At 37.4% G+C, this 26,181-nt stretch overlaps 1 protein-coding gene across 2 annotated transcripts in view; it reads left to right on the top strand.

Moving 5' to 3' along the window:
* The window catches only part of TUSC3 (tumor suppressor candidate 3), a 124,553-nt gene that overhangs the window by 5,266 nt on the left and 93,106 nt on the right, over nt 1–26,181 (top strand). The gene's annotated exons all lie outside the window — the stretch shown is intronic.

The raw sequence follows: 26,181 nt of genomic DNA, 5'->3' as shown, positions 1-26,181 counted from the left end.
CCTGGTGCCATGCTCAAATCAATTGAGTCACTGGCTGTGGGAGGAGAAGAGGGAAGGGAAGGGAGAGGGAAAGTAGAGAGAAAAGGAGGAGAGGGGAGAAGCAGATGGTCATTTCTCCTGTTTGCCCTGACCAGAAATCAAACTTGGGACATCCATATACCAGGTGGATGCTCTATCCATTGAGCCACCAGCCAGGACAGTATTGAAGTCTTAAAATGAGAAATTACTAGGCAGTTAATGGTAACCTTCATTTTTTTCTCACATCTTACTTTCAAGGTCTCAGACCAGTGTTCCGATGTTACATTTTTATGAGTCAGATAAACTTTTTTGTCTTTGTAGTATTTCATAGACGTATGGAATACTGCTTCTGTTCAAATGCTCTTGTAAAACTTGGATAAATTTGATATTTTACAAATTGCAGCCTTTTGTTCAGCAGTATTAACGTTAGCTAAATTTCTTATCGACTGTTTCAGCTGTGAGTCATTTTAAGAGATGTAAGCCAGTGTGATTTATAACAATTCATAGTTCCCTGATTAAAATATCCATCAATACTGTATGATTTCTGGTTATAAATGATCAAAGCCATTAACAACTAGAGGTAATAATCATTTTTTCAGTAAGCTTTCATACCTAAGAAGGAACTAGAAAAAGAGCCACAGTAACAACTAGGCAGGAGTCTCAGGATTCAGAGATTTTTGGAGATTACAGCTCCTAGCATTTTCTTATAGTCCGGGTGTCATTACAGAATTACTGCCTGAGGTTAAGTACTGAAGTGATTTACCAGCCAGGGTTGTCTCATGGATTTCTTCTGAGATGTTATCATTCGTATATAAAATGCCCTGGTCTAAAAGAATCTTATCTCATAGAGAGTGTAAGGTAGCTAGTAATAGAACTGCTTAGCAATTTGTTTTTCCATCTCTCTTATATGCTCCTATTAAGACGAATAATCTACTCTGAGCATTAAGAAATGGGATATAAATACAAAGAGGGTTTGTATGCTAGTTTTCTATCAATGCATAACAAATTACTGCAAACTCAGTGACTTTAAATGACATCCATTTTCTATTTATTTATTTATTTTTATCATAGTTGCTATAGGTCAGAAGCGTGGCATAGCTAGGTTTTCTATTCAGGATTCACAAGGCTGAACGTAAGGTGTGGCATTCTCATTTGCATCTCTAGGACCTCTTTCCAGCTCATTTGGGTTGTTGGCAGAATTTAACTTCTGGCAGTCATAGAACCCATTTTTTATTCTCTTGCTGGCTATGTTGTCTAGGTTCTTTGAGCCCTCAGGTCCTCGCCATGTGGCCCCCTCCATAGGCAGTTGACAACCTGGTTCCTGCAAGCCAGCATGAACGCCTCTCTGATCCTTTCTTGGAAAAGGCTGAATAGGTTAGGCCCACCCAATATAATCTTCCTTTTGAGTAAATCAGAGGTAACTGACTATGGACTATACAGCTGCACTCCTTTGGCATATAGGTAACTTAATTATGGGGGTGCTATCCATCACATCCACAATCTTGTCCATACTCTTGGAGAGGGAATTATATAAGGGTATGTGGTCATTGCGGACTATTTTAGAGTTCTATCTACTAAAGGGGTAAGCTTACACTCCTGATATTTTTATCTATATTTAAATGGTGGTTTGTAAAATCAACATAGGCAGGTATGATAGCATATAAAACTTGTTCTGAAGTTGCATAGTACTGAGACAGTTATTCACAAAAATAAGCAGTTAGAAATAATAATTATTTTAAACAGCTCACTTATCTTGCAGCTTCAAGATACCAATTAAACTGATAAAGAAGTCTGGAAGGGTAATAGATATCTTCTTTTTCACAGGGGAAAGTAACAATTAAAAATTAAAAAGAATTAAGGATTTTATAGAAATGCTCCCTCCCCCCACCCCTTAGCTAGTAAACCTCTGTTCCTCTGTCAGATATTTACCTGTGGTTTCAAAATAGAAAAGATATGTATGTTGAATATTAAGTCAGCTTTTTTTTTAATTTTTTATGGCTCTTTATTAGCCTCAGAGCAGTGGACCCTGCATTTCCAAACTATGCTTATTAATAGTATAGAGAATTTTAGGAGACTCCTAAGTTGAGGCAGACATATTGTTTTTGAGTTAACAATTCTCTATCAGCTAAAATAAAAAATAAAAATAAAGTGATTTCTTGTCTCATTTGAAATATTCATAGTAGCACCTTGCCTTCATTCCGCTGCCAACAGACTGGTATCATAAAAAGTAAATGATGTAATCCGTTGTCTAGAGTCTCATTACTAAGTCTGAATAGTGTAAGATTTAAAGATAATGCCTTAATAAAATCGACACTTTATATGTCATTATCCTATAGCGGTTTGAAAGATACATACATCTTTTAAATAGCCACTTTTGTTTGTGCATACACAATGACTGCGAACATATTTGTCAACAGCTCTTAGAGAACTGCTTCTCCGGTTGCTTTCCTGCTGTGGCTTTCATATTTTTATCAGATTTTATCAGATTTTTTACTATATTTTTGATGATGTGCTAGAGTTGTTTACCGCATCAATTTTTTGCACAGTCTACATTTCCAGCCGCCTCTACGTTGATGTGGGCGGGGCCACGTGACAGAGTTCTGGGCAGTGGAATGTGCCTGGAGGTGAGTGGAGCCATCTCTAGCCTGGCCCGTGAAGCTCTGCCACTGGCTGGTGTTGATGATGTTTCACTACCCTGCCCTGAGGACTCATCTGTATTGATGGCATCACGAGGGTCCCTGCGAGGGTCTATGCTGCTGTGCCGCTGAGGTTCAGAGGGTAGGAAGGGAGGAGAAAGCCACGGTTCTGAAAGAGCTGAGGTAGAATCAGGAGAGCATGCTATTAGTTTTCTGCCGCTGCTGTAACAAGTTATCACAGCCTTGCTGACCTACAATGGCACATTTACTATCTAACCCAGGGGTCCCCAAACTACGGCCTGCGGGCCACATGCGGCCCCCTGAGGTCATTTATCCGGCCCCTGCCACACTGCACTTCTGGAAGGGGCACCTCTTTCATTGGTGGTCAGTGAGAGGAGCATAGTTCCCATTGAAATACTGGTCAGTTGGTTGATTTAAATTTACTTGTTCTTTATTTTAAATATTGTATTTGTTCCCATTTTGTTTTTTTTACTTTAAAATAAGATCTGTGCAGTGTGCATAGGGATTTGTTCATAGTTTTTTTTTATAGTCTGGCCCTCCAGTGGTCTGAGGGACAGTGAACTGGCCCCCTGTTTAAAAAGTTTGGGGACCCCTGATCTAACCGTCCTGGAGATCAAAGGTCCAAAATCTGCCTCTCAGGGCTAACGTCAGGTGTCTACAAAGCTGGTCCCTTGGGGAAGCTCTGAAGGGAGAATCCATTTCCTGTCTTCTTCAGCTTCCAGAGGCTGCCTGTGTTCTTCCCGATCCCTGCTTTTCATCCCTCGCCCTCCTGCTTGCATACTCATACCTGCTACTGACTGGTCCTCCTGCCTCCCTCTTGTAAAACCCTACTGGTTGCACTGGGCCCACTTGGCCAATGTAGGGTCATCTCTTCCTTTCAAGATCCTTTACTTAGGCACACCTACATAGTTTCTGTTAGCATGTCAGGTGAGATGCTCCTGGTTTCTGGGGATGAGGATGTGAACATCTTGTGGGCAGGCACTGTTCAGCCTATCACAGCTGCCCAGCGGTGGTAGCCCCCGGTCCTTGCAGCCTTCAGGAAAGCTCAGAGCTGCAGGTGAGCACCTGAGCATCGCTGCTGTGGTGCTGCCCGCCGGCCCATGCGTACTGCGTTCCTTCCTTAGTTTTTCTGTCCCCCCAGTGGTGTTCCCAGCTGCTTCTAATCCCTGTATTCAGTACCCGTGAATTTGCGATGTGGAACACTTTCTGTTCTGGCTGAATCCTGACTGATAAGAGCACTTTTGGTCTGACTGATGACGTAAAGAGTGACCGGAAAGCTGTTTGCTGCTGGTGGCAGAGCGGTCATCAGCATATGGGTAGTGGAGAGGCACCCTGCTGTCCTGAATCCTGCTCTGGACTGTTGTCTGGATCGAAGTCACCGAAGTTTTGGGCTCTATTTGGTGCTACCGTACTTATAGCCTGGTTTACTCTTGATACTAGAGCTGTTAAAACCAAGTACTGAAACCAATCTCATCTTTTTCTGTGTATTTAAACACACTGATTTAGAGTAGTATGTTTCCCTTGTATTTATGTTTATGCATATATTGTACAAGGAAAGTGGATTGCTAATTTGTCCATCATTTAGTAAACAATCAGTATCTTGGCCTCGGAACTAACTCGTTAGTACACATTCCCAGGTGTTTCTCTGGACTACACTATCAGATGATGGTACTCCCTGCATATTTAGAACAGTGTACTCATGTAATTCACTTTCTGCAGTGTATAGACCAGTGGTTCTCAACCTGTGGGTCGCGACCCTGGCAGGGTTGCCTAAAGCCATCGGAAAATACATAATGCATATCAGGTATTTACATTCCGAATCATAACTCTAGCAAAATTACAGTTATGAAGTAGCCACCAAAATTATTTTTTGGTTTGGGGTCACCGCAACATGAGGAACTGTATTGCGGGGTCACAGCATTAGAAAGTTGAGAACCACTGGTATAGACTAAAACATGGGATTCAGTAGCTATTCTTTAATAGGATTCCCCTCTCTTCTGGGATGCAGCAGTTTGATTGCCTATATATTTTCATCAGATGTAAAATGATTATAGAACTTCAAAGCAAATCTCAGTGGCTGGTGTCTTGAGAAGTTTTAAAATCATAGCATCATCTCATTTATTTTCCATAGATTTATTCTGAACAAGTGGTATTGTTACCATTTCAAGGTGAGAGAACCTAACTAATTTCAAGGATCTTTGTGCCAAGGTGACACAGTTGGTAAGGGAAAGAGCTGTGCCCCAAACATGGGTCTTCTGACTCCAAGCTTACTGCTCTTCCCATCAGGTGTGACTCGGTGTATGCATATGTACTTGTTTACCTTGCCTCACAGAAGGTACATGCTCCTGAAAGTTGTATCGTGCATCACATTTTGTTTTAATTTGGACTGTGATCTCCTTTGGTCTTCACTTAGTAATCGCTATCAGCAGGGGCTTTCATTGAATCTGTTCTTAGCTAAGACAATGGTGTGGCCAATTGGGAATCCATACCAGAGGGTTTGGTTATAGCTCTTATAACTCTGGACTCTGTCTTCTTGGTTAAACTACTCATCTTTCTGGGTCACAGTCCATTTTTTTTAAGTGAGAGGAGGGGAGACTGAGACTCCCAAATGCACTCCAACAGGGATCCCTCTGGCAATCCCTGTCTGGGGCTGATCATCTGCTCATCTGGGGCCATACTTGTAACCAAGATATTTTTAGTGCCTGAGGGGAGACTCCACAGAGCCATTTTCAGCCATTTTCATTGCCTGGGGCCGATGCGCTAGGATCAATCAAGCCCTGGCTATCGGAGAAGAAAAGACAAAGAGAGAGAAAGTGGAAAAGGAAAGGAGAAGAAACAGATGGTTACTTCTTCTGTGTGCTGGTCAGGAATTGGAACTGGGACTCCCATGTGCCAGGTTGACACTTTACCACCGAGCCAACAGGCCAGGCCACAATATTTTTCTCAGTTAAAAAAAATGAGAGTTGAGCTAGATCAAAGATGACTTTCAACCCTCATACCTTAACATTCATTTTTTAATCTTATTTTTATTAATTTTAATGCAGTGACATTGATAAATCAGGGTACATATGTTCAGAGAAAACATCTCCAGATTATTTTGACATTTGATTATGCTGCATACCCCTCACCCAAAGTCAAATTGTCTTCCGTCACCTTCTATCTGGTTTTCTTTGTGCCCCTCTCCTCCCCCCACCACCCCCCCTCTCCTTTCTCGCCCCCTCCCCACCTCCCCACCCTCTGTTACCATCACATTCTTGTCCATGTCTCTGAGTCTCATTTTTATGTCCCATCTATGTATGGATTCATATAGTCCTTAGTTTTTTCTGATTTACTTATTTCACTCCGTATAATGTTATCAAGGTCCATCCATGTTATTGTAAATGATCCGATGTCATCATTTTAATGAGAGTTGAAAACATTTCATGGTTAGGGTAAACTTTATTTTCAAAAGAGCACTAAAGTTAATATTTTTTCAATTATAGCTGTTCTCTAACTTACTCTTTTTTTTTTTTTAGTTAGCCACCATTGATCCCTCTCTCAGTGTTTTGATAGCACATTTTTTATCCTCTGAAATATTAGCATAGTGTCCATTATATAATATTATTCATCCTCCTATCTCCCATAGAACTTAGTCCAATGTCTTGCCCAGGTTAAGTACTTACTTAGATGTTTAATACTTACAGTAGTAGCAAACATTTCTTAAATATACAAGGTCCCCCTTAAATTAAATAGTACTTGGAAAGATATTGGTTTATTACTCTAGTAAAAATAAACATTATTTAATGGAAGTAGAAAAAAAACTTTGAGATTCTCTGTATAAAAATTAAGCCCAAATTATGAAAATGTAGTCAGTTGATTATATGCTGAAGTTTAACTTTTAATTGTGAGTAGTCATGATCTGTTAGAATGAATAATGAATCAATAAGTGCTGATATTTTTTGGTGTCATTTTTCTCAATAAAATTTATGATAGCATTATGAACATCTTCTATTAATGCTTGATTTTTGGAACATAATTCTGGAGGTCATTTTCACCAAAATATTTTTAGCTTTACCAGTTTCTTAGGGTCATCTTTCAGTTTCTTGATATTTATAGAATTCTTTTATGAAGTACCTAATGTCGTTATTTTTGTCTTTTCATCTGTTAATTGTAACTATTCTTACAAATTCTCATTTGTCATTGGTTTTTCATATAATTTGAGTAGTTTTGCATCAGTTTTTAAAAATCAACTTGTTGAAATCCTTTGCCATTTATAAGATAGCTGTCAAATGTAAGAGTGACCAAAAAATTGTGTGACATGGTGTGTTGGGATAGATGCTTGGGTGAAATAAGAGTGCATATCTCTACAGGTACTATTTTCGGAAGTGGTTGGGCATTAGTGAATATAACATAAATAGCATTTGCCTCTCTATGCATTTTTGTATTTTTGTGGACACATATTGAATACTTAGATAAGGAGGATCTTCTGTGGCATAAACAGTACTGAAAACTGTATGAAATTGCTGAATTGAATGGCTTGTGTTTGGGCTGCAGGTAAGGAAGGTCATATTAAATAAGAGTGTAGTATTTATTATTTTTATTTATTATTTTTGTCCTGTGTGGGTTTCCATCCTTTCCCTCTTTTTTTATTTTTTAAAAAATTTTAACAGCCCCTCCTCTATGACCACATAGCTAGGTACAGGATTTGGCAAAATAAATTTACAGTTGGGAGTATGTGAAACAGAGTTTATTCTTATATTATTATTTATTATTGTTTATTTGCCATGCCGATAACGGTAAACCTCCCCCAACACTTTCCCCATATCATCATTGTTTTGAATTTTATTTGTTCAGTGGCTTGCCTGGATTAATTCTGTGGAGTCTCTTTTACCTGCAGTGATCATCCTCTGATTTTAACACTTAATTTTTTTTTCCTCCTGGTGTTTATTTTTAAGCCTGTTCCTAGGAATTCTCAGTCTTTGGTTGGAGGGTGTGATTAAGAGCTCAGGCCCCTAAGTGTCCCACCCTCCCTGGAGACCGTGTGTGGTTTGAGGGTTGACTTCATTGCTCAGGCTTTCAGGTCTGCCCGCATTTAGCCAGGGAGTAGCAGCTGGCCAGCGCCTTTTCTAGCTGTTCCCGAGCCTGTGTAGTGGTCCAGACCGCTGGGTGAATGTAACCTTTGCTGGGCTCTTTCTGGCTGTCTCTTTCCCTGAATCCCTCTGTTAAACTTGTGACTAGTGCATTGTTCTTCTTGCTGTTACTAGTGTATCATATTACCCCATGTATAAGATGCACCATTTTTGAAAAATTTGGGGTCTAAAAACTGGGTGCGTCTTATACAGTGGTTATAGATTTTTTTTGCTTGCATTTCCCGCTTTTTCTCACTTGTTTTTGTGCTAATTGCTGAAGACAGGGATTTCTCATCAGACACAGATGAGGACAAGCTAATGAAGGGAGTTTTGACAGTGATGAGTTCTGTGAATTTTATGATGAATAAAACTTGAGTTCAATAATTTTATGTAATGTTTTTTTTCAAAATCAGGCCCAACATTAAAGTGTGTCTTACACATGGGAGTGTCTTATACATGGGGGGATACAGCCTTTTTCCCCTTCCAATACTTGCTAATATAATCTCTATTATTTTACATAACACCACCAGCTGCTTCTCCTGTCTTGCTTGTGGTCCTGACAGAGCTTGTGTTGCACTTTGAGCTGGGGATGGGGAGATGGTGGCCTTTCTCCCTGAGTAACACTTTCACTAGGAGGAGGTGTTAGAGGGAAGGGGCAACCCTAGTCTCCGCAGCCTGCCCTCTGGGTGTGGGACCCCCACCATATGCCCTAGGAACAGGCTGGGTCAGGGAGGGCAGCCCCCTCCTCTTCCTTCTTAGACCCATCTGCCCAGACTAGGGCTTCTGCAACACCAAGCATTTTGGCTTCAATACCACAAATACCTGGGAATGTAACAACATGACCAAGATTCAGTGAGTCATCTTGAATAAATGCCTCAATAGTTTTTACATGCCCTTAGGTTCCAGAGTGCTGAAAGAATTGTTTTGGATACTTTTCATCAGTTTCATTCTGTTCTGCTGAGGATGAAGGCCTGCTGGATTCCTTTCACAGTCGTTTTGGAAATCCTGACTCTAGAAAGCGTCTTAGAGAAACTTTATGCATCTCTGTCAGATAATGAAAATACATGGGAAGCTATGTGACCTGATTATGCTCCATGAAATAGTTGAAGTCTCTGACCCTTTTATAGTTTTCTTCTTCCTAAGTGTAGGTTCTGCTCATTCTACAATTTCAGTGGCTTTCAAACTATTCACATAGCATGTAAATTCAATTTTGAGATAGTATGGCATATTCTGAAACCAAACTAGCTAGGATGTGGTAGACGTGACTGTGAAATCTTTCTCTCCACTGAATACCACGGTTGATCTGAGTGAGAGTCTAGATCAGGGGTCCTCAAACTTTTTACACAGGGGGCCAGTTCACTGTCCCTCAGACCGTTGGAGGGCCGGACTATAAAAAAAACTATGAACAAATCTCTATGCACACTGCACATATCTTATTTTAAAGTAAAAAAACAAAATGGGAACAAATACAATATTTACAATAAAGAACAAGTAAATTTAAATCAACAAACTGACCAGTATTTCAATGGGAACTATGGGCCTGCTTTTGGCTAATGAGATGGTCAGTCAATGTGCTCCTCTCACTGACCACCAGTGAAAGAGGTGCCCCTTCCGGAAGTGCGGTGGGGGCCGGATAAATGGCCTCAGGGGGCCGCATGTGGCCCGCGGGCCGTAGTTTGGGGACCCCTGGTCTAGATTGATGAGCTCTGCTAATTGTTCATTGTGTGTCTGTAGCGTCTGGGTGAATTTTCTCCCAGGTGGGGGAGGTCAATTCTTTTGTGAGGAATATGTATATATGATGGTTGTGCTGCCCCACTATACCTATTAAAATTATTTAATTCTTAATAAATGAAAAAAATATTTTTAGTGATTTAAAATAGGAAAAATAACAACTATAATGTTTACCCTCCGACAGTTCCTCTTTTTTCACATATTTAGCTCTTGGGTTTAAGGCATACACAGTTGACAGGTTTACTTAAGGTTTTTACCTATTCTTGAAATTAAATGTACTAATATTTGAAATATAAGCAATATTATTCTACCTTCTCAGGATTGATTTGACTATTTGTGATTTTCTGTGGTTCTCTATGAATTATTGATTTTTTTCTATTTTTATAAAAAGTGCCGTTAGGATTTTGATAGGGATTGCATTGATTCCGTAGATCACTTTGGGTACTTTGAACATTTTAATAATATCTTTCAGTTCATGAACATGGGATTCTTTCCATTTGTTTGTGTCTTTAATTTTTTACTTTACTGTTTTGTAGGTTTCATTATACAAGTCTTCCACTTCCTTGTTTATTGTAACGATTTTATTCTTTTTTGGTGATGTTGTGAGATTTTTTTTTAAATTTTATTTTTACATGGTTTGTTGTTAATGTATAGAAATACATACTGCTGATGTGAATGCATTATGGTGTAGCCACTGTGGAAGACATTATGGAGGTTCCTGAAGAAATTAAAACATTTTTACTTTCTTCAATATCGAATTGCCAAATTTTTAAATTTAAAAACCTGCCAAAAATAGGTCATAAGGAACTACCTTATGACCCAGGGATTACACTTCTGAGTCTTTATTCAAAAACGATTGAAATAAGAATCTTGAAGAGAGATTTGCGCTCGCATCTTCATTGCAACACTATTGCCGATAGCCAAGATGCAGAAACAGCGTGCATGTCCATCAGTGATGACTGGATAAAGAAAACGTGATATTCTCATTCAGCCACAAGAAAGAATGAATATGTGAAAACATAAATAAACCTTGAGGAGACTATGCCAAGTGCAATGTCAGTCACTGAAAGATGAATACTGCATGATTCTACTTACATGAAGTGTAGAAAACAGTCAAACTCATTGAATCAGAGTGAAATGGCAGTGCTGGGCACTAGTGGGGGTCATTGGGAGTGAGTACTAATCAATGAGTATAAAGTTTAAGCAAGAGAAATAGCTCTAGTGATCTGCTGTATAACATTGCACCTGTTGTCAACAAAAACGCATTGTACACTTACAGTTTTATTAAGAGCGTAATTTCACATCAAGTTCTTTCCATAATAAAATAAAACTTAAAAAACTACCCCCCTCAAAAGATCATTTGAATCACCAGTTGAAGACCATTATGAATGAAACAGAAGGTGATGACGATGCTGCATTGAGAATCATCCAGGCTCTGCTCCCGGCCATCCTGTGGTTTCCTCACTTCCTAGCCTGGGAGCGTTTAGTAATGCCTATCGAATAGTTTAACAGCAGTGGACATTTCCGGTAGGAGGAGGAGTCAAAGCTGAAGGGGTTTCCCTTTTCCTCCACCTGCCCAACATTCCATCCCATCCTGGGAAATTAAGAGCAATTTTTTTTCCTAGAGCTGCTTTGGAATTTCTCTATAGCGTCTATTGATTCTAGTAATTTAGTGATCCTAATTTGGGTTATAATTACAGATTGGAAAATAGTGCTCTATTATTTTTGGCAGGTTTTAAATTTAAAATTTTGGCAATTCAATATTGAAGAAAGTAAAAATGTTCTAAAAAATTCAATATTGAATAGGTTATTCTTACATGTGATTATTCACACACATTTCATGTAGTATAATTCTTTATGACTGTAGAGATAATGAACAGTGCATCGGTTAATGTTATTTGTCAAACAGTAGTACTGCTATGTTACAGACATTTTTTTCAGTACTTTACAGATATAAACTTAATGTTCTGATTTTCTAATAATTTAGGGCATTAAACACTTAGCATTTAGTCACAATGATTATAGGATTTAGTATTATTTTGGATTCTTCTCTAAGTTGTGTTATAAGATTTATGCTCACTTTGTTTCGTATGTGTGTGTACATTTGTTGTTTTTGGTGAGATGTGGGGAGATAGTGAGGCAGACTCCTGTATGTGCCCTGATCAGGATTCACCCAGCAACTGCATTTGGGGCTGATGCTTGAATCAACTGAGCTATCTTTAGCGCCTGGGGCTGACACAGACCAGCCGAGCTATTCTCAGCACTATGGCCCACACTTGAACCAATTGAGCCACTGGCTGTGGGAGGGGAAGAGGGAGAGAAGGAGAGAGGGTGGAGGAAGAAGCAGGTCATCGCTTCTCCTGTGTCCTCTGTCTGGTAATCAAACCTGATATGTCTGTACACGGGGCCAATGCTCTATCACTGAGCCACTGGCCAGGGCCAGTGGTCACTTTGTAATAAAATGAAGAACAAATAAGACCCACTTAGACTTGAAAGCTAGAGCCAGTGCAGAGAAAATTGATAATGATGGTAAAGGATGACAGCCGTGTCATGGGGGGGGGGAGGGTATTGGAAGTACCAATTTGGCATGTTTAGCTTAAAAATTAAAGACTTTGGGTGATGGGTATGCAACATAATCAAATGTCAAAATAACCTGGAGATGTTTTTCTCTGAACCTGTGTACCCTGATTGATCAATGTCATCCCATTAAAATTAATAAAAAAAGAAGAAGAAATCAAAGCCTCATAGTCATTCCCTTAGAGTTTTTTAAATGTATCTGCTATTGTTAGTATTTTTTCTCCAGAGGGCAAAAGTGGGTCCAGTAGATGTATACTGCATGTGTAAACGTGTGCCTAATATAAGGAAAAATGTATTATCACTGTTTTGAAATGAAATTGGCCACCTGGTGAGATAGCAAGCTAATTTTTACTAGAGGCGTTCACCTTTGGTGATCAGCTGTCAGAATGTTGTACACGCCATATTGTGTGGGAGGTTTAATTAAATTACATTCACTCCCAACACCAATTATATTCTTTAGTGAAGGGGATTGTTAATAGGTTTTCAAAAAAATGAAATTTTGTGGTATTTCATGCATAATTCTTAAAAGGGTACATTATAAGAAGCATGAACCATTTATATATTTTAAACTAAAAAAAAATTCCTCTTGTTTGAGAAGAGACTTCTCATAAATGAGGGTATAGCTATTTATTTTAATTTTTTTCTTTTGCATTTGTTAAAAATTGGATATAGTTTTCAGAAGGAAAAATACCAGGAAAGCAAAGAAGGACAGGGAATATCCCGTAGAAAGCAGGTGTGCTGAGTCAGATCTCAAGGAAGGTGGTGTGGACTACTTAGGGGAAATATGATCAAATACAGTGGCATACTGTTTAATATTTTTGTGGGAATTAAAAATATTTAGGTGCTTATTTGATGTTAAAATTATTTAATATTTCTTTCATATATTCTAAATTGTCAACCTCATAAACATAGTTATTTTGAGTAACTAGATAGAAGACATGTGTATTGGTGTGTCAGTGGATAGCTGTAAAATTGTTAATCTCAGCAATGCATTGACTTAAAGGCAAACTGATCAAGGAGGATACAAATGTTTTGTTTTCTTTTTTTGTATTATATTGTGCAAGTGGGAAAGGTTTCAACTTACATATAAGACTTTTCTATACTTATTTTATCTGTTTTGGTTAATTTACTTGTTGATAATTAAATGTATACTAGCACTGTTACAGGTGTTTATGGTTTTATGGCAAATCTAAAGGTGAAGAAAGCAACTCCTATTCAGAGTCTCTGTTGAGTGAGGGAGACATGTATAAAAACTAACAAAAACAATGTGATAAGTATAAGTAGATTCACTTGATGATCTGTAGAGATAAGTCCCTGTCTTTGCATGCTAAGAACTCAAATGGTTTCAGAGTTAGCTAACTGACTGAATTTAGTCTTGACTATTGAGGAGTTAGATGTGTTGATGAAGACTGGGTTGGATATGGAGAGTGTGGTGTTGAAAGTGGTCTGAAAGGATGAGTTCAGGAACTTTCAAGTAGTGGGTCCTTTGGCATTTGCTGCTGGGTTCTGCCGGGATTAACATGAGGTGGGTCTAGATAGGTATAAATGGAAGCCAAGACTTGAAGGTTCTGGCTGTTCAAAGCATTTGAAAATTAGTTTATAGGAGATGTGCATACATTGAAATATAATACACAGACATGTGACACTATATATCTGCACTTAGAAAGATAACAGTAGTATAGATTTCAGAATAAAAACATATGCTATTTGTTTTATATTTCTGCCACTATTTTTGTAGCTATCCTAGTCATTAAAAATATGAATTTCTGTTAGAATTTTTTTCAGTTGTGGTATGCATTACACTAACAGAAACATTTGCTTTTATTACACATATGAACATAGAGTTGGAATTCCTTTCATTTTTTTATTACATACTATTTGCTTTGGGGACAGTTTTCTCCTCTGAAATATTTGTTTTTACACATACATTGTGACTACCTGTAACTTTACAGGAATTTATACACATTTGTGCATTGTGTGGCTTACTTCATGCCAAATTTCATGACTGTATGTGCATGCTCTGCATATGTTATATAAGAATTTACTCAGATAATATTGTTGTTTTTATTGTGGTTTATGTTTTAGTTTCTAGAGTAACTGAACTAGGATACCAGTATTTATTGTACTTTTATATTATGATCTTTATTATGTGGGACTTCATTTCCTAGTAAATTTATTGTGTTTTATTACCTTTTATTCACACGGAACTACTTTCCTGTGAATTCTGAATAGAATATATGATGAAATTTGATTTCTCTGGGGGAGGGTTAACCTTCATTAAATGAATTTTTATAGTTACTGTGAAAAAAATATATATTTTTTTGTATTTTTCTGAAGCTGGAAACTGGGAGAGACAGTCAGACAGACTCCCGCATGCGCCCGACTGGGATCAACCTGGCACGCCCACCCGGGGGCAATGCTCTGTCCCTCCGGGGCGTCACTTCGTTGTGACCAGAGCCACTCTAGCGCCTGGGGCAGAGGCCAAGGAGCCATCCCCAGCGCCCGGGCCCTCTTTGCTCCAATGGAGCCTCGGCTACGGGAGGGGAAGAGAGAGACAGAGAGTAAGGAGAGGGGGTGGGCGCTTCTCCTGTGTGCCCTGGCCGGGAATCGAACCCGGGACTTCTGCACGCCAGGCCGACGCTCTACCACTGAGCCAACCGGCCAGGGCCTGTGAAAAATATTTAATAGGTTTTATTTCTCCACAATTTGTCAAATGGATTGTATTAATGCATCTTCACATTTTACACTCATTTGTTAAAAGTATTGTTGAACTTGTTTAGAGGCAGTTTCTGATGGGTGAGTGAGGCAGTAATGCAGTGTCCAAGTAGTAGCATCGAGCTTGCAGTTAGTACAAGTAGTATCTTTGAGCTCTTGTGTAGATTGTCTCATCTTTGTGAGCATACACACACACACACTGTTAGTATGCTGCCTAGAAGAATGAGTTCAATCTGGTAGCTGTTATTGTTATTAATTGTATTATCTTTATACAAAAGAAAAAAGGGCAGTAAAAGTGATTACAGAAAAATAAAATTAGGTTATTATAACAAATACAAATAACAAATAAAAACTTAAGTGTAAATAAAACTTTAATCCTATTAGATTAGAAAAGTGTTTTGTAATGTCAGATCAGAGAGGATCTTTTTAAATAAGGCACAAGGAAATACAGATTGTAAAGGAACAGTTTGAATCTAACCATGTTAAAAAACAAGAGTCTATATGACAAAATACACCATATATAAAATTGTACGTAAAGTTCTAGATGCCAGAATATAGGTGCCACTCATGCAAATGATTAATATTAATGGCTAGAAATTACTAATTAATCACCAATAAAGAACTAAATTAATAGGAAAAGATATCTCAATTGAAAAGTAGAAAAATGATCTGAAAAGCAGTTCATAGAGGAAACCTGAGTGGTTAATAAAAATGTTAAAATACATAAAAAATCATTGATCCTTAGGGCTATGAAAATTACATGAAGACTGAGATACCATTTTATTACCCATCAGTCTAAAAATTTTTGTTTTAAGTCTGATAATTTTAGTGTTGATACGGGTATGGGCAATTGGGAACTCATGCATTGCTGGTTCCAGTGAAACTGGGTATACTTAGTTTGGATAAGTAATTTGGCAGTATGGTGCAGTTGGTTACTATTTTGTGTGTGTGTGTGTGTGTGTGTGTGCGCGCGCGCGCGCGCGCAAAATACATAGTAATACAAAAGACAAGAGCAGTGTTGAAGTATAGTTATCAAAATGTAAAAGATGTGATACAGCAACATGTTTCTTTATGAAGTTATTTTATGACAGTTATTTTATGATAATTGTTGTGATTTCAAAGTAGTGATGAATGTAAATATGGAGATACCAGCAACAAATGGAATGGAACCTGGCCAGGTGGTGGCACAATGGATAGAGTGTCAGACTGGGATGCAGAGGATCCAGGTTCGAGACCCCGAGGTTGCCAGCTTGAGCGTGGGGCTCATCTGGTTTGAGCAAGGCTCACCAGCTTGAGCCCAAGGTCACTGGCTTGAGCAAGGGGTCACGTGCTCTGTTGTAGCCTCCAGGTCAAGGTACGTATGAGAAAGCAGTCAATGAACAACTAAGGAACTGCAATGAAGAATTGATGCTTTTCATCTCTCTCCTTTTCTGTCTGTATGTTCCTATCTGTCCCTCCTCTGTCTCTCTCACACAAAAAAAAGGAAATGGAATAGCAAAATACTCATGCTTTCTACTGGTTAAAAAACCACACATATGGTTAATTCTGTGTTTTGTTGTTGCCATGTATAATTGAAATGCTAATTTTTAGTTAGAGATTTGTGAAAAATGAAGACTCTTTTTTCCTCTGAGTGCATGGTTTGCCTGAATTCTAATCATGGAGCTATGAAGACCTAGTTTGAGGACCCTTATAAAAAGAGCCTCTCATCCATGAATAATGTTCATGATTGTAGCATTGTTTATAAGAATTAAAAATAGAGATGGGAAAAACCTGTATGACCATTCTTAAGAGAAATGGAAAATAATCAATATGAAGGGGATTCTCTACAACAATGGAAATAAATGAATTATGCCTGTATGTGTTAATATGAATAGGTTTTTAAAACAATTGCAATGTAAAAGTTTCAATATGTTGGAAGAGAACATTAGGCATTAGGATTTTTTTCTCTTTAGATTGTAAAAGTAAGTCTTTGAATAATGGTTGATGTTTATGGTAGCAGATTGGAAACTCCATTGATGCGGTTAGTACTGTGTTATTCTGTAGTAACTTAATTTTTCCATTTCTGGTATGTTTATCACCAGAAAAGCTCAAAACTTTATTTTACTAGACTCAGTAAAACAGTTTTATTTGATTTAAAAATAAAATTAGATTTGAAATTTCTCGGATTACTTTCTTCAGTTTCTTAATAAAGGATACATAAAACCCTGGTTACTGAAGAACTTTATACATACTCCAGGTAATTTTTCTGAAGTGATATAAGGTGTTCATTGGTAAAGATGTTTTTAGTAGTAATTGCAAGTTAGAATATAATGAAATACCTTCATTTTCTCAAATACCTACCTGACCAAATTTAAGGATTAGATTGAAGTGAAGTGCATGTAGATTTCAAGAGTAGAATCAATCAGTAGACGGAAAGATTAGTATAGGAACAGCGCTGGGGCATATGGTAACTGCTGCATCATCTGGCTGCGTTAAACATTTCTTCAGAGAGAAATCACACGGACTTTCAACTACTCTTTTTTGGATATCTTTTTCACCGTCTCTTTGCAGGGTGCAATAACTATTGTTCTTTTTCTAAAGTAATACAGATAAAAATTTCAAACAACATGGAAATTTATGATGTAGAAGTGAACATACCCCTGTAATCTTTTCCTCTAGAAATGAGCTGTTACTGGTTTGCTGTATATCCTTTCAGATACTTTGCATGTAAAGAAAATAAGTGCAGCAAATAGTCACAGACATGGACTTTGAAGTATGTGAATTAGTACTTTACACAATATCTTGAATAATCTTTTATAATTACTTCAAGGTAAATTGTGAATATCCTTTTAGGTAAGTCTGTCTCACTTTGTTAATGACTGTACTAGTGTTCTATTCTGTGCCGTATGATGATCTAATTAATCATTTTTTATAGTCACATCTAAGATTAACAAATATTTGTAATTTTAAACAGTGCTGCAGTAAATAATTTATTTTACCTAAACACATGTACCTTGACTGATTGTTTCTTCAGGATAAGTTGTTAGAAATGTTATTACTATACTAAAAGGTACATATATTAAAATTTTATATGTATTATTAGGGTGGCTTTGGATGATGTATATCCATATTTATCTTTTTCCCTTAACATTTTATAGTGGTATTTTTAATATAATATATTGCATTTATGTGTTAAATGAAACAAAATAGTTTATAATATTTTTACCAAATGAATATTAGTACTAAATATGGGACCTTATGTTACTCAACTTTCAAGTTTTGTTTCTTTTTTGACAGAGAGAAAGAGTCAGAAAAAGGGACAAATAGGGACAGACAGGAAGGGAGAGAGAAATAGAAGCATCAATTTCTCGTTGCAGCACCTTAGTTGTTCATTGATTACTTTCTCATATGTGCCTTGACTGGAGGCCACAACAGAGTGAGTAGCCCCTTGCTCAAGCCAGCAACCTTGGGCTCAAGCCAGCGACATTGAGCGTCAAGCTAGCGACCTTGGGCTCAAGCCAGCGACATTGGGCTTCAAGCCAGCGACCATGGGGTCATGTCTATGATCCCACACTCAAGCCAGCACCCCGTGCTCAAGCTGGTGAGCTGGTGCTCAAGCTGGTCACCTTTGGGTTTCAACCCGGGTCCTCTGTGTCCCAGTCCGATGCTCTATCCACTGTGCCACCGTCTGGTCAGTCTTTACTTCCAAGTTTTAATGACAAACTTTCAGCCAGGGCTGCTATCTCTGATCATAATAGCAAATGTTTTAAAAGAATAACTTTGCTACAAGTGGATGGGGAAAGGTTTCTGGACTAAGGACTATGTCAGCTTTGAGAGTGCTCTGTTCATTCTAGTTCTGCTTTTCCAGTAAAATGGAATTTTACCCGTAGCTGCTCCTTTCCTGAGTTATTTTGTCTTGGTGGGAGTTCATCTTCAAGTAGTGCCCCCCACCCCTACCCTCCACCTTCCCACCTCCCACCCTAGGAGGGTCTAATCTGTACTGAATTCATTAATTTTTTCTTGCTTTGCTGCCTTACATTACTTCTGTACTTTTAATAAACAATACATTTCAATATGATATGTCCTTGATATTACAGGGATATATGGCATCTCATTCTAGCCTGTGGGCGGGTGTGAAGTTAGGGTGTTTGCTGTAATATTGCTCTTTGATCTCTACAGAAAGCCTCACATAAGAAGTTTCTTTGGAGATTTTAGGGCCCCAAATCTTTGGGCCTCTGCCAGGAATAGAGATTTGAGTTAGTAGGTAGCTGTGATCATTTGAATACCTTTTGTACAAAATAACCAAAGCAAATCTTTTACTCTACCCAAAATATTTTACTTGCTGTTGCCATTTGGAAGTAATTTAGTAGAAGTAATTTAATTTGGAAGTTATTTAGGTTGATGAACGGTGCTGGAAAACATTTTAAGGTAATCTAAAGCTTTGCTCTTGGCTTGTCTGTTGGATTCCATTTAATTTTTCTTGGTTTTAATCATTTAACCAGCACAGATTTTACTGATTCATTTGTGTTGACTTGAGAATAAACTTGCTAAGAAAAATCATCTCTCAGTTTTGCAATTTATAAACAATTGATGTTATTGGTTTTACATATTCTTGTAGTAAAAGTTTCCTCTAGCTGTAACATGTAGTATGCTGCTGTTAGTGGTGATGAGTTGTAGACAAACCTGACTTCTGGAGCAGTGCCAATTGTATTGTATTGTAATGTAACGCGTTATTACAATAAGGTGTCTGCGCACTTGTTAACACGGGTAATGGCCATCTTGCCTGGATCCGTGCTCTTGAGGGACTAAGGCCAGATGGCTGTGTACAGCTGCAAGATTCTCTTTTCTACTCTTAAAGCTGCTGTGATTCTGTGTAACTGGGACCTGTTTTAAAATGAGATATTTATCTATACAAGAAAAAATATCCAACAGAAAGATACGGAGTTCAAGAAAAATGGTGACAGAAACTAGTGTAGTGGAATAAACATGGGATGCTTATTTAGCCTCTTTTATGATTGTCCCTTATTAACGAGACTTCATACTTTGATCCTTCAGTGATGAAAATCTAATGATGCTGTCTCTTGACAGGTGAGTATTGTACCGAAGCAATTTTACAGTGAAAATCAGTCACAAAATCAGCCTACATGAAATTTTTTTAAAAAAACTAGAACAATGAAGAAACTGTCTTTACTTTATGGTAAAAAATAAAAGAGTAACTCCTAATTCTGAAACAAATGCCATTTTGACTAAATGCATGACTTGATGATTTATCTTTAGATAGACTTCTTTGTAGTTGTAGTTAGTTTAATGGGTTACCTTCCCTTCTGTCTTTTTATTTAATGCTGGTAGAAGTTTTTCACTAGTAACAGACCACATATGTGTAATTGTAGTTCCAAATATTTCATTGTTTTCATATGCTCTATTTTTATTTTGATTGCTGTTAATTACATAACCATGCTTAGATTTTTTTTTTCTTTTTGATTTTTAGGGTATATTTTAGAAGGTGTGATTAATCAACCAGTATAATCATTTAAAGTATTTTGTATCAGTGTTTTGTGTAGGGCCTTATATTTTGGGGATGAGATATATATCTAGATATACCTCAATTTATATAATTTTATACATTCATTAATCTAGTTTTGTTATTACTACTAATGTCACAATCAAATTTTTCACAATAGTATATAATATTTTCTTTAGTAAAATTAAGATATAACAGCATTTAACATTAGAATTCTTAAAAATTTATTACTGCTATGAGAGAGTTAAGTTTCTTATGGAGCCTGATTTCTGATATTTTTCAATGCAGAATTTCTATTGATATGTTTCTATAGAGACTATAGTTTCAGGGATCATTTCTATAGTTTGATATGTTTATTTAAATGTACTGCTCTTTTAGTGAGTAAAGAAATCATAAATAGTTAAAAGTATTATTAAATTTTTTATTTATTATTTTTAAATTTGGCCACAGTAATTCTTAAGTTCAATGATAAAACACAGTGCATGCGCACACACACACACACACTCAGTGCCAGTTATACATTCTATAAATATATAAGTTTAAGAAAAAATTGCTCTTTTAATAATATTTTTTCCACTTTTGAACCAATGAATAGTCTATGATAAACTGAAGTTAGAAAATTTTAAAATAATTATATTTGAATGGGGCTTTAAATTAATTATCAATTTCTAGATTGTAGCTTAAACTTTTACAAATTGTGGATTAGTTCAGCAGGTACGTATGTGGGGGGAGGGAGGTGAGAGGGCGTAGAGAGGGAGGGAGGGAGAGTGGAAGAGAGTGCTGGAATGTGCTAGCACTTGAGTGTTGTTCTTCAGTGCCTGTCTAGAGCTAACCATGTTCAGGATGCTCTGACGGAAGCAAAATAGCGAAAATGTGGCTCTTCTAGGAAATTTTCTGAGCCCCTAATTACATGAGTGTTACTGGAAATATTTTTACTGTGTCTCTAGAGATAGTTCACTTAACTGAATATTGTAGCATCATCAATTGAAGGTTTTTCCTTTCTTAAAAAAGCATGAATATTTGAGTGTTTTCTGAAATAACTTTCTTTCTACATTTTTCAACCTGACATGAGTTGAATTAGATACTGTCTTTGACACGTTGGGCTTAGAGAACGTCTGTAAGACTATTCCCACGTATCAGCGTGTGGCTCCTGCTGTCCCTGTGGTAGAACTCCGGTTCCCTCTTCTGTGCTTCACAGACCAGGTGATCATTAGCCTCTTCTGTCAGGTGGGATTGCTCTGAGCTTCTCCACTCTTCCTTTCTTTCATTTTAAAGAGTTTGATATTAAATAAAAAAGCTTTCTATATGATTTATTTAAAGTATTTTGATTCTCTTATTTTTTCACCTTTGAAGTACTGATAGTTGAGGTTTTCCAGTCGAGGGTTACATTTTCCGCAGAAGTACCACAATTTGCTGAGTTCTTAACAAATTAAACTGCTTGTTTGAATCTTTGCCTTCTTTATGGCATGTGTACTAGATGCACTTTATATTTTTCATCAAAATAGTCTATTTTCCTACTTATTGTGTAGCTCACTGTGGTTTTCCAAGTGCCCGTAAGACTCTGCTGATCTTTAGTGAACAGTTTGTAATGCACAGGGGGAGTTGTGGCACTTGATCTCTGGTATTTTGGTTTCTGGAAGCATTAATTGCTCTTTATGTTTTATTCAAATCTGAGAGGAATTATATAATATTAAGGAAAATGAAGATGGATTTAGTATCAGATGATTTCAGAAACTGAAGATAACATTCCTCCCAAATGAAAAACAGCACACATCTGGCTGCCTCTGTTTGTCAGTGTGCTCTGAGTGAACCTCTTAGGTACTCAAGTCTGCAAAAGGAAAAGCTCCTGTAAAATACAGGGAGGCAGGAGGGATCGTGAAGTTTCTGTGCGTCATCAAGAGGTACCCCCAACATGTACTTCTTACTGTCACTCCAAATGTATATTCTGTGAATAACTGGAAGAAAACTAGATTTTGCTATTTAACTGATAGCAAGTACCTGAGTAAATACTTGGTAGATGCCTGGTACACAGGCATATAATGGCTGTTACTCTGGTGTCTCTTTTCTAAGACATGATAGATACCACATACATATCTTTGTGTTGGTGCATCTGGTCATCATTAAAATGTTCCAAGGAACGCAGTGCTGGAAACAAATATATCAGTACTAAAATATTCAATTAGTGAGATATTTTTTCCTATGTAAGCTTCTCTTTGGAACGAACGATTTTATTACATGTTGTTTAGTGAAATGTACCATTTCTTCTTATTTTTGTTAGGAACTGGTTTGTAAAAGCATGGATTTACATCAGTTTGAGTAATATATGTTGAGGACTGGCATATAGACCATGCCAGAGTGTTTATTATAGTGAATTGCCTTAAAATTTTATTTTTTATAAAAAATATTAAGATGAAGATATAAGATGAAGATGTGGGCTCCTATGGTTAATATGATGGTCTTCACTTCATAAATTTGTGGTACCTGCTGGCCCTTGCTTTTTACAATATAACGGGTAAGAACAGGGTTTCGTCTTTGAAGATTCTAATACTAGATTTCTTTTTTCTTTTCTGAATGGTAGGCATATGGTCCCCATGGTCCAGTTTCCCAGCCTTGTGCCAGTAGCAGGCAAAACTTAAATCTAACTGCTCACAAACTCTTTGAACACTACCAGTCTAGGTTTCAGAATTTTCCTCTGTGTTCAATGTAAGTTAGCCATTACCAACCAGTTGGTGTTCACAGAAATAAGATCGTATATGCCATCCTGTCCTGAGCTGGCAACCGTAACATCAATATCAGCAGTATTTTTACTGCTAGAGCTTCTTTGCCATAAGGCCTTCAGTAAAGGAGGGTCTGCTATACTCCTTCCCCTTTCATTTTCCACAAATTGAGTACAGTGCTGTCATGTAATTAACAATCCTCAATGCTTGTTTTAAATTTAGCACAGTGCCTGTCATGTAATAAGTACTAAGGAAACATTTGGGAGCTCTGAGATTTAAGGTATTAATGAGATTTTAGAATTCCCACAGTCGATGTTCCCTTAGTGGCCTGAGTGTTGCTGACAGAAATTGACCTGAGGAGAAGAGACACAATACAAGTGTCCGTCCATTGCAGGGTGATGCACTACGAATTTTCCATACATTAAGTCATTTACTTTTACCAACTAGGTTGTGAGGTGTTATTCAGTTTTAGAGATGAAGAAACTGAGATTCAGGGAATTTATTTGGTCAAGTCATATTGCATGTAAATACAGAAGCATCATTTGAACTTGAGCCATCAAATTCTTTTGCAGTTCTAAAACAGACGTGGTGTTTTCTCAGTTTTGAAAGGTTACATTATATTCCATCTTATGGATGTTTCTGTGTTCCCTGAGATACACAAAGTTCCTGTGGGCATGGTTTTTTTAATTTGTTTCATTCTCCAGTGGGAATAGGGAATTTAGATTCATGAGTATTACTCTAAGTGACCAAAAGGGACACCAAACAAAAAAGATGGTGAAGTCTTGCAGGTAAGCTCTGCAGAAGTAAAATGGTAGCAAGAAGGAAAAATCCCAACAGAGAGGAATGCAGATGACCCTGAGACAGACATACTTTGAAGAAACAAATCTACCCAACTTTGTCCTTAAACAATGCTGTAGTCCTGTCATACACAAATGCAACCATGGAAGAAACTCTGCTTAGAGACTATAGCTCAACCTGTGATTCTTTCTTAGATCATGAAATTCAAATTAACCAGATTTCTGTTACTTATTGAATATTCCTACTGTAACATTTGCCTTATAGAATAGCTCAACTTTCTTTCTAATAGTGCTCTTGAGAGTGTGAGTCAGCCACAGTACCCTGTAAGCCTCCCTTCCTAAATCTTTTTTTTTTTTTTTTGGTACAAAGGGGACAGCTAATCACATTACTCACTTCTGCACATTACTTCCTAAATGGAGAAGCTGGCACTTGACTCTCTTTAATTATGTGTACTAAATTCATTTTTAATGCTCAATATTTTTGCTATTATGTTCTTCAAGTATATTGATACTTTTAAAGTACATTTTTTTTATATTAAAACCTTTAAGTGACTAGAAACTACGTGTTAACTTGTTTTGTTTTGCCAACTTTTTATTATAAACTATGCATGCTTACAAAGAATTACTTTCTAGGCCTAGTCAGGGAATTAAATTAGAGGAACTTTTATAATAAACTGTCTTACTGTGTAGAAAAATCTACTTTTGTTTAAATGGTTCCATTTTTTTAAAATCTGTGTGTGTTTATGTGTGTATGTGTGTGTGTGTGTATGTGTGTGTGTGTCTAAATAGAGAGATTGTACGCAAACGTGTATAAGACACACCCAACTGCCATTGTTACAGGGAGAAAACAACCTAGGAATTAACAATAGAAAAGCCGAGTTTGAATTTCTACTTAACCGTTTGTTAATTTGATCTGGATTTTTTTTTTTCTGTGGACTAGGGATTGTTGATGGGCACTGGGCATATTGTATTCCTAGTATGGTCCCTGACACATTGAAAGTACTCACTGAATATATTTATTTCTTTTTGTTGATTGTGAACCTCATATTAAAGTATGAGCAACAATACTACATTTAAAAATAAACTTAATTTTTATGATTTTTGTAATGAATTTGGTTCATCGTCATTGGCTCTTTATAGTGACGACAGGTTTGCATCAGTGAGGTGGGAACGCACAAGTTTTTGTTAGGCTTTGGTAGGTTTATTACTTTCTTTGTTTTAAAGATGATTTATGTAGTTAACATAATTTATTGTCTACCTTGTAATATTTCCTTGGTGTGCAAAGATGAGTAAATTCAGAAATGATGCAGTTCATAGCTCCTGTAAAAGCATGTTTTTTTGTGTCTGTGCACAGATGAGAGAGTTCTGAAATGGTGAGTCAGAGCCATATATCTTAGAGCAATTTCAGGTGCTTCTGACTCTTGAATTGTTGGCTGTAAAATGAGAAAGTGGCTTGAGGCAAGAGATATAAAAACCTATCATTTTGTTCCTTATGGGAGGAAAGTGGAATAAAAGTAAATAACCTAGGGTAGCACAGGGATGGATCAGAAATGAATATCACACACACACACACACACCCCAAGAAAAACAGAGGTCTTATTCTTTCCTGATTAAGTTCTCTTTTAGAAGGAACTAAGAGCCTGTTATGAGAAGCAGCCTTAAGCTGGTAAGTGTGGTAAGTGGTCTAGTAGAAGTTCCTAAAGTACACATTTGATTGTATCCAAAGAATTAATTTTCTTACTGGCACTTTTCATTGTATCTAATGAATTAATTTTCTTACTGGCACTTCTCCACCTTGTTTGCCCGTGAGACTGTCACCACAAAGTACTAAACACATCCATCACCATCAAAGATTTTCTTGTGCTTTGGTGTATGTTTGTTTTATTGTATGTTTTACTGTATTAGTATGAAATCTGTCCCGGTAACATTGTCAAGTGCGCAGCACTGTGTTGTTAACTGTAGGCGCTATTGTACAGAAGCTCTCCAGACACACGCCTCTTGTATAGCTGAAACTTGACGCCCATTGAGCAGCAACTCCCCGCGTCCACTCCCCCGCCCTCCGCAACCACCTTTCTGTTCTCGGCTTCTATGAGTGTGACTGGTTTAGAGCCCTCATATGAGTGGAATCTGGCAATATTTGTCCTTCTGTGACTGTCTTATTTCACTTAGTATAATGTCCTCTGTGTCCACCATGTTGTCACAAATGGCAGGATTTCTTTCTCTTTGAAGGCAGAATAGTATTCCTTTGTGTGTGTGTGTGTCCTGATTTCACGCACAGTAGGTTATTTTTTTCCTGGTTTTGACCTTAATATGAGTAGAGCCATCCAGCGCCCTGTGCATAAGTTTCCTCCCTCTTCCCTC

The sequence above is a fragment of the Saccopteryx leptura genome, chromosome 4, assembly GCF_036850995.1.
Source record: "Saccopteryx leptura isolate mSacLep1 chromosome 4, mSacLep1_pri_phased_curated, whole genome shotgun sequence".
NCBI classification, from domain to species: Eukaryota; Metazoa; Chordata; class Mammalia; order Chiroptera; family Emballonuridae; genus Saccopteryx; species Saccopteryx leptura.
The sequence above is the reverse complement of the archived record's forward strand: the minus strand, read 5'-3'. Positions and strand labels throughout refer to the sequence as shown.